The sequence below is a fragment of the Polypterus senegalus genome, chromosome 17, assembly GCF_016835505.1.
Source record: "Polypterus senegalus isolate Bchr_013 chromosome 17, ASM1683550v1, whole genome shotgun sequence".
Classification (NCBI taxonomy): Eukaryota; Metazoa; Chordata; class Cladistia; order Polypteriformes; family Polypteridae; genus Polypterus; species Polypterus senegalus.
In genome coordinates this window covers 13,042,485-13,051,264 of record NC_053170.1, presented here as the reverse complement: position 1 = coordinate 13,051,264, position 8,780 = coordinate 13,042,485, and positions in this window count along the sequence as shown.

The following is an 8,780-nucleotide window of genomic DNA, read 5'->3' as shown; positions in this document are numbered from 1 at the left end:
GCTCTGCGATAGCAATCCGCACGCGGCTGCGAAACGGGACCATGTGACCCCGGGGAGTGCCTCGTGCCCCAGTGACACACTTTTCAGAACATGTCTCATTCTCGTATTTTTTTCTCATTCCAGCGCACGTGGAGAAGTAGGTTGTGCAAAGGAGAACGGGAGTTGCAGTTTGTTACTAAGACAGGGGCGGGAAGAAAATAAAGAAGATGCCGTAAAAGCAGATCCTACCCTGCTTCTAAAAGATCTACATTAATTACACACACACACACACACATACACATATATATATATATATATATATATATAATATATATATATATATATATATATATATATATGCATGCGAGGGACGTTCAAAAAGTTTCCGCACTTTTTAAAAATTCTTTCCTCTTGCATTCGATCTCCGTAGGGGAATGCAAAACTGCGTAACCCCTGGCAAGCCCCAATTAGGGCGAAACACGTGTCGTGTACTCTTTGTATTATTTGGCAGGTACTGCATCACATATCAATAAGCTGCTTCTCGCAGCTGAGAGGATGTTTGCCGACTGGCAGACCGACCACAAGTGTTACCTGGTAGTTAGCCACCTAATAATCAGATTGCGATTCAGACTTAAAAAAATTATATATATGGTATGTAACTAGAAAACTGAAAGGTTACTGGACATAAATCCAGAGTCATCAGTGCTGATGAAATCGGCAGGTCGGTTATTCAAAGTCAAACGCTTTTAGACTAAGGCGAGATTCCATATTTTGTACCTGCACACTTGTCATGGGCATAATGTTATTGTTTACTATAGAATCACAAATTCATCCTCAATCTGTTAGTTATAATGTTAATCTGTTCAGTTCCTGTCATCTCCCAGCTTTAAAATGGTAGAGAAAGTAGAAAATAAATTGTGCAGTTGTAGAGGACTTTCAAATGTGGCACTGCACTAAAAAATGTAGATGTACTGAAATGAAAAGGCATTTTTTTACTCCTTCTTGTAATAGAAAAAATGTGTTTGCAGTGCATGAATTTTAAATGTTCAGTTCTTCATCCTAACTTAACTAAAACCCAAAAGCTAACCTTTATTAATTACACATGATGAATTAACTTAATTCATTTAGTATTTTTTTTTTTTTAATCACTTTTCTTACCCACACTGAGAACAAGGAGTGAGGAGTGTTGGGGACCCAAAATAACTACATGGCTTTGCCTTTGCTGTATACATATAACAATATTTGTGCTGTACCTATAAATTGCTTCGATATAACACCAGTGTTCACCAAGGTGCTCTGTAAAATAAAATGGTGTATATTACGTCGTATGGAGATTTGGCCTGATGGATGCTGGTATGCAAGACACAACGTTTGTGCCTTACATCAACTGACAGTGAGATGCCGGACTATTTCAAAATGAAATAAATACACAAATGTATTTTGAAATGTGACATCCATCCATCCATTATCCAACCCGCTGCATCCTAACAAAGGGTCACGGGGGTCTGCTGGAGCCAATCCCAGGCAGCACAGGGCGCAAAGCAGGAACAAACCCTGGGCAGGGCACCAGCCAACCACAGGGCACACAACACACCAAGCACACACTAGGGACAATTTAGGATCGCCAATGCACCTAACCTGCATGTCTGTGGACTGTGGGAGGAAACCCACGCAGACACGGGGAGAACATGCAAACTCCAGGAAGTGAACCCGGGTCTCCTTACTGCGAGGCAGCAGCGCTACACCCACTACGTGACCGTGCCGCCCGAAATGTGACAATAAATCAATACAAAGTCAATGATATGTCAGCATGAATAATTAAGTGTCAAGAAATGTTTTTGTTGCTTATTTCTTTATGAATGTACAGTATTTAATTATTTCCTCATTTATCTGTTTCAGTGACTCTGTGTGAAATCTGAAATAGGCCTTGGAATGCAAATGTCAATTCAATGTCATTTTCATCAGTTAAAGTTGAGTGGGCGGGCTCTAGCATGTACTGTGTTTTGATTGGTGGATCGTCTGTAGCGAGTGCATTGTCCATCAAGTCCTCCCATTAGAACCTGGTTTAAATCGAGACAAGAGCTTTATGACCAGACTGTTCACATCTGTCTGACTGACCCTGACAACCTGACTACAGATCCACATTGGGTGGAAAGACTTTGTTAGACAATTATCTTATCAAAAGATCTTGACTATACATTGTTCTTCTCTTTTGTTAAACGAATCTTAGCCTGTGGAGGTCTATTCATTTTTTACATTTAAGTTGACCCACTAGAAGGTTTTCCAGTGCTCTCTGTCCTGTACCTATATAAACACCGGGAATTCCAGTTTCTGTTTTTACATCTTGCCTGAACTGAAAAGCTTGCATATTGTAATCGTTTTAGTTAGCCAAGAAAAGGTAGTAAGTAGAGTGTTGTACTGTGTTAGCCATAGATTGATACAGGAGAAAGTAGGGTGAAATGACACCTTTTATTGGCTAACTAAATAGATTACAAATGCAAGCTTTCGAGGCAGCTAAGGCCCCTTCATCAGGCAACAAAGTGTAACAAAGAAACTGAAAAATACTCTCGCTTATATTGGGACAGGAAAGTGATTTTTTCTTTCATCTTAATAACCTTTTTGTTCAAATGTTAGCAAAATGAATATACCTGTGATGAATTAACCCTGAAAGAAGAGAACAATGAACTAATAAAATGTAGAGATAAGATAACCAGCACTAGAGGAAGTCCTGTATGGTTATTTTGAAGTGCATTGTCTGTAAGATAGGCCTCTGATGTAGTCAGCTGGTCAATCAGTCTGTTAGCCTACATATTTGCTCATAAAACTCTTGTCTATATTAATATATTAAGACCAATAAGTCATTTTGCTTGGCTTTTCTCTACACTCATAATGGCTAACATGGTACAACACCCTAGTGTATGTATGTGTGTGTATATACAGTGCATCCAGAAAGTATTCACAGTGCATCACTTTTTCCACATTTTGTTATCTTACAGCCTTATTCCAAAATGGATTAAATTCATTTTTTTCCTCAGAATTCTACACACAACACCCCATAATGACAACATGAAAAAAGTTTACTTGAGATTTTTGCAAATTTATTAAAAATAAAAAAACTGAGAAAGCACATGTACATAAGTATTCACAGCCTTTGCCATGGAGCTCCAAATTGAGCTCAGGTGCATCCTGTTTCCCCTGATCATCCTTGAGATGTTTCTGCAGCTTCATTGGAGTCCACCTGTGGTAAATTCAGTTGATTGGACGTGATTTGGAAAGGCACACACCTGTCTATAGAAGGTCCCACAGTTGACAGTTCATGTCAGAGCACAAACCAAGCATGAAGTCAAAGGAATTGTCTGTAGACCTCCAAGACAGGATTGTCTCGAGGCACAAATCTGGGGAAGGTTACAGAAAAATTTCTGCTGCTTTGAAGGTCCCAACGAGCACAGTGGCCTCCATCGTCCGTAAGTGGAAGAAGTTCGAAACCACCAGGACTCTTCCTAGAGCTGGCCGGCCATCTAAACTGAGCGATCGGGGAGAAGGGCCTTAGTCAGGAAGGTGACCAAGAACCCGATGGTCACTCTGTCAGAGCTCCAGAGGTCCTCTGTAGAGACAGGAGAACCTTCCAGAAGGACAACCATCTCTGCAGCACTCCACCAATCAGGCCTGTATGGTAGAGTGGCCAGACGGAAGCCACTCCTTAGTAAAAGGCACATGGCAGCCCACCTGGAGTTTGCTAAAAGGCACCTGAAGGACTCTCAGACTATGAGAAACAAAATTCTCTGGTCTGATGAAACAAAGATTGAACTCTTTGGTGTGAATGCCAGCTGTCACATTTGGAGGAAACCAGGCACCGCTCATCACCAGGCCAATACCATCCCTACAGTGAAGCATGGTGGTGGCAGCATCATGCTGTGGGGATGTTTTTCAGCGGCAGGAACTGGGAGACCAGTCAGGATAAAGGGAAAGATGACTGCAGCAATGTACAGAGACATCCTGGATGAAAACCTGCTCCAGAGCGCTCTTGACCTCAGACTGGGGCGACGGTTCATCTTTCAGCAGGACAACAACCCTAAGCACACAGCCAAGATATCAAAGGAGTGGCTTCAGGACAACTCTGTGAATGTCCTTCAGTGGCCCAGCCAGAGCCCAAACTTGAATCTGATTGAACGTCTCTGGAGAGATCTTAAAATGGCTGTGCACCGACGCTTCCCATCCAACCTGATGGAGCTTGAGAGGTGCTGCAAAGAGGAATGGGCGAAACTGGCCAAGGATAGGTGTGCCAAGCTTGTGGCATCATATTCAAAAAGACTTGAGGCTGGAATTGCTGCCAAAGGTGCATCGACAAAATATTGAGCAAAGGCTGTGAATGCTTATGTACATGGGATTTCTCAGTTTTTTTATTTTTAATAAAGTTGCAAAAACCTCAAGTAAACGTTTTTCATGTTGTCATTATGGGGTGTTGTGTATAGAATTCTGAGGAAAAAAATTAATTTAATCCATTTTGGAATAAGGCTGTAACACAACAAAATGTGGAAAAAGTGATGCGCTGTGAATACTTTCCGGATGCACTGTATATATGTGTGTGTGTGTGTGTGTGTGTGTGTATATATATATGTATATGTATATGTATATGTATGTGTATATATATATATATATATTTCTCCATCCATCCATTATCCAACCCGCTATATTCTAAGAAAGGGTCACGGGGTCTGCTGGAGCCAATCCTAGTCAACACAGGCCGCAAGGCAGGAATAATATATATATATAATTCTAAACTGTGCCCCTGCTTCTTTTACATAAATGTCATATCAAAACATGTTTGTGTTGAAAAATAAAAAGCAGTCCTTGGAGTCTCTCGTCCATGTGATGTTTCACGTGTTCACTGTTATCGCTAAAAGAAAGTTCAATGCGGTTGTTTTGTTTACTTTTACTTTCAGCCGGCCAATAGAGATGAAGATAACAAGAAATGACATGTTGATATTGTGAACGGCCTATAATAAAATAAAAAACAAATTCCATATGCCAGTTGGCAGCTGCGTCAGACACGTGTGTCCTGAATAAGATAACGCTGATGTTTTTTTTTTTTAAGTGTCTAATGTTTAATCCACGAAAACAACATAAAGCTATAAAGTTCCCCCTTTTAGATTTCCAAGAATCCTGGCTGGAGCTCCACACCTTTCGGCGAATTCCTGCTCCGATCACGTGTAACCACACAGTGCCTTTTTCACCTCAAGCCGGAGATGCTTTGACCTGCTGGAGCCGCCGGCGTGTCTGCCTCATCTGAAAGCGGTTAGCGGCGGGCAGCGCGGCTTTTCTCTCACGTTCACTGCGCTGAGCCCTTGGCACGTGCGGCCAGCCCTCTGAACACCTACCGCCGCCTTACCATGGGCGCCAGCGGCAGCTAAAAAATGCGTCTTTGATCCCTTCTCTTGGCGTCTTCCTTGGATTTGAATTCGCCGCATTAGAACTGCAGCAATTAGTGGGAATTAATCTGAAAAGCGCGTTTTAATGCGCGTGCTGTCACTCAGCTGAAGTTTGTCTTCAAAAGAATGTCAAGTGTGCGGGGGGCATCCACACATCATATATCAGTTGATGGTGAAGTTAATATGAATCTAATAGAAAATCTGATCTTTTCTTAAATAAATCAGCATGAGTTATGGCACTTTTAATAAGTAAGCCACAATAAAAAAGTAAAAACAGCATTTTTTTCACATTAAAATACTATTTTGAAAAATGTATCAGGTGATTACAACAGGCGAAGTCCTATTCAGTCATAAGACAGCAAAATTACTGGTCCGCGTTGCATTGTGGGACATTTTCAGTTCGTGCATTGATTTAGCGTGTTTTTTCTTTTGTTAATTTTGTAATAATAATTCTTTGCATTTATATAGCGCTTTTCTCACTACTCAAAGCGCTCAGCAATTGCAGGTTAAGGGCCTTGCTCACGGGCCCAACAGAGCAGAGTCCCTTTTGGCATTTACGGGATTCGAACCGGCAGCCTTCTGATTGACAGAGTAGATCCCTAGCCTCAGAGCCACCATATTACAAAAACAACTTTTCTTTTTCCAGCTGACATCATGAACTACTAAACATTGAATTTTTATTAATAGTAATAACGATTAGATTAGATCAGGGGTTGTCAGACTCCTTGGGACCCCGATGGCTGCAGGGTTTTGTTCCATCCAGCTTCTGTTTTTAATTGGACTGCTGGGCTAATTAAGTCAATTGTTACTTCCCAAAACTAAGTTGGGTGTGTATATATATATATATATATATATATATATGTATTCAAAAAATTAAGGGAACACTTTTTAATTTACTTCTGGGCTGTTGATCTGCACAGTTGAGTAGCAGAGGGGCTTGTTCATCAGTTTCAGCTGCTTTGGCGCTAGAGGGGCAACAATGAGATGACCCCTAAAACAGGAATGAATGGTTTAACAGGTGGAGGGAGGCCACTGACATTTGACATTCTCACAAAACACAGAATCTGGGAAAAAACATTTCACTTAATTAGCCCAGGAGTTCAATTAAAAACAAAAGCAGGTTGGAACAAAAACCTGCTGCCACAGGGGGTTCCCCAGGAACTGAGTTTGAGAACACATTTATGGTTCCCCAAAGTACCATCCACATGAAAGTCACAGGAGGTGCTTGTATTTATTTAGATCGGTAACAAGTTCTAGAAATAACCACAGACAGATGACCACAGATTTGTGAAATACCAACGGGCTCCTGAATTTAAAAGACTGTTAGTGTCATGCTAGGAGGGACGTTCTTAGGCATACGCGAACTACGCATCCACGTAGGGCCTCAGCCCAGCCCCAACTTATAATCTTTTTGATTTTTTTTTTGTTGTCAGGCTGTGGGACTGGGGCTCCTGTCATGCCCCTGGCACTGCAGGCATCTGTGCCAGTCCCTCACGTCGTGTGACACGATACCCTCCTCATCCTAAATTTTATCATTCTTTTCCGGACATTTTATTAGAACACCTTCCTGAGCTGACCCCCTACCTGGGGCCTGTACATCGGGTGCCTGCACATTTCTGAACCACGTAGTTCCCCCAAACTGCTAAGAACGGCCCTGATCCGAGGTAGGCTGCTAGACATTCAAGATTTCTGCTTTGTCCACATGCAAAAAAAAAAAAACAAAAAAACCTTTCCTAGAATAAAATGGTTCTTTATGAAGCAATGTTTCAACGAGGAACCACACAACCCAGTAAAGAACCATTTTAGAACCAGTATTGTTAAGAGTGTACGTGAATTTGCCATGTGATGCACTGGCGTATTGTCCAAGCCTGGTCTGTAACTCCCACCTAATGCAAGCTGGCATGGCTTTTAAATTTCAGTAACCCTGTATTAGGTAAAGGAGAAGGAGGAAGACAAGGAGGACTTTGGGAGCCTGCACTGATACAGCACATTGCTGCACCCACCTCAGGATCCCAAATTAGGACGCGAGTGACACCTCAGCACCTCACTAGCTCGAATGGATTAGGCAAAACAGGTTCTAAAAACCAACTGGCGTCGCAGTAATCGCAGGGAACTCGTTAAATGCTGGAATTGCTGACTTGTCAAGACGTCCTTAAACAAACTGCACCACCACACATCTTACATTCGACACAATACATGACTTTATTTAAAAAAAGAAAAGGTTCTAAACAAATCAACTCCCACCCCTGAGAAAGAGAGCTAGGCCAGCAAAGTAAAACTTTACGCTAGTAAAGAAAAGTGAATAGATAAATTAATAAATGGAGTAAAAGAGGGGAGAGAATCTGATTCCTCAATTTAAGTGCTATATTCTAAAATGTTCTTGATTAGATCCTGCCAGGTTTTGAAAACGTTTTGTACAGATCCTCAAAGTGCGAATTTGCTTTTTTTCCGGCATGCATGACTTTATTATCCAAGTGCTTAGCAAGCACACACCTGACAGGACTATTTGCACATTTCGGTCACCTTGATGAATGTCTCCTTGTAACAAATTACGTTGCACGGCGGCTCAGTGTTTAACAAGCCCCTGCTATGTGGATTCAAATCTTGTTGAGCCTTCATATGCGTCCCTTATTTTTGTGATCCTAAGAATATACTGAATGTTTTGAATCACTTTTTAGTTTAGTTTTTTTTGTTGATGTTGTTGTTGTCTGGAACAAAGAACAACTTCAGAAATTTGACCAACGACAGGAGTCCATCAAGTCCATCAAGTACTTTTATTTGGCTAATAGCTAAGCTGTCCCAATATCTCATCCAGATTTTTCTTAAAGGTTGTCAAGGTTTCTGCCTCAACTCCATGTCACGGTAGTTTGCCCCAGTGTCCCACATCTCTTTGCGTACAGAAGTGCTTCATAGTTTCTTAAATTCATTTCCCCTTAACGTCCACTGATGTTCTCGAGTACGGGATTCACCCTTAAGCTGAAAGGAATAGTGACGGATCAACTTTATCAAGGCCTGTGAGCCTCCTGACTCAACGGTATGAGGACAACCCCACAGATGAAACACCGTTCGACTTGTCTTGATGTCTAATTATGCAAGGAGTTGAGCTTTTAAGAGTTCTCCCTATTTGTGGCTCTGTAGACCCCAATTTTTTAGGCCATCTTTGGACCATATTTTGCACAGGAAATGACACCCCTTATGATAAACAGGTAAACCAATAGTTGCGTTCAGCAAAAATGGTCAGAAGGACTTGAAGATGTGCAGACCACATCGTCCGACCCCCGAATGGGATACGAGGGGTCACAGTTAACCCCTTTTCACAAAAACTTTGAAAAAATAGGGGCTGGTAATGCAGGCAGGTGAAATGTCACTTAA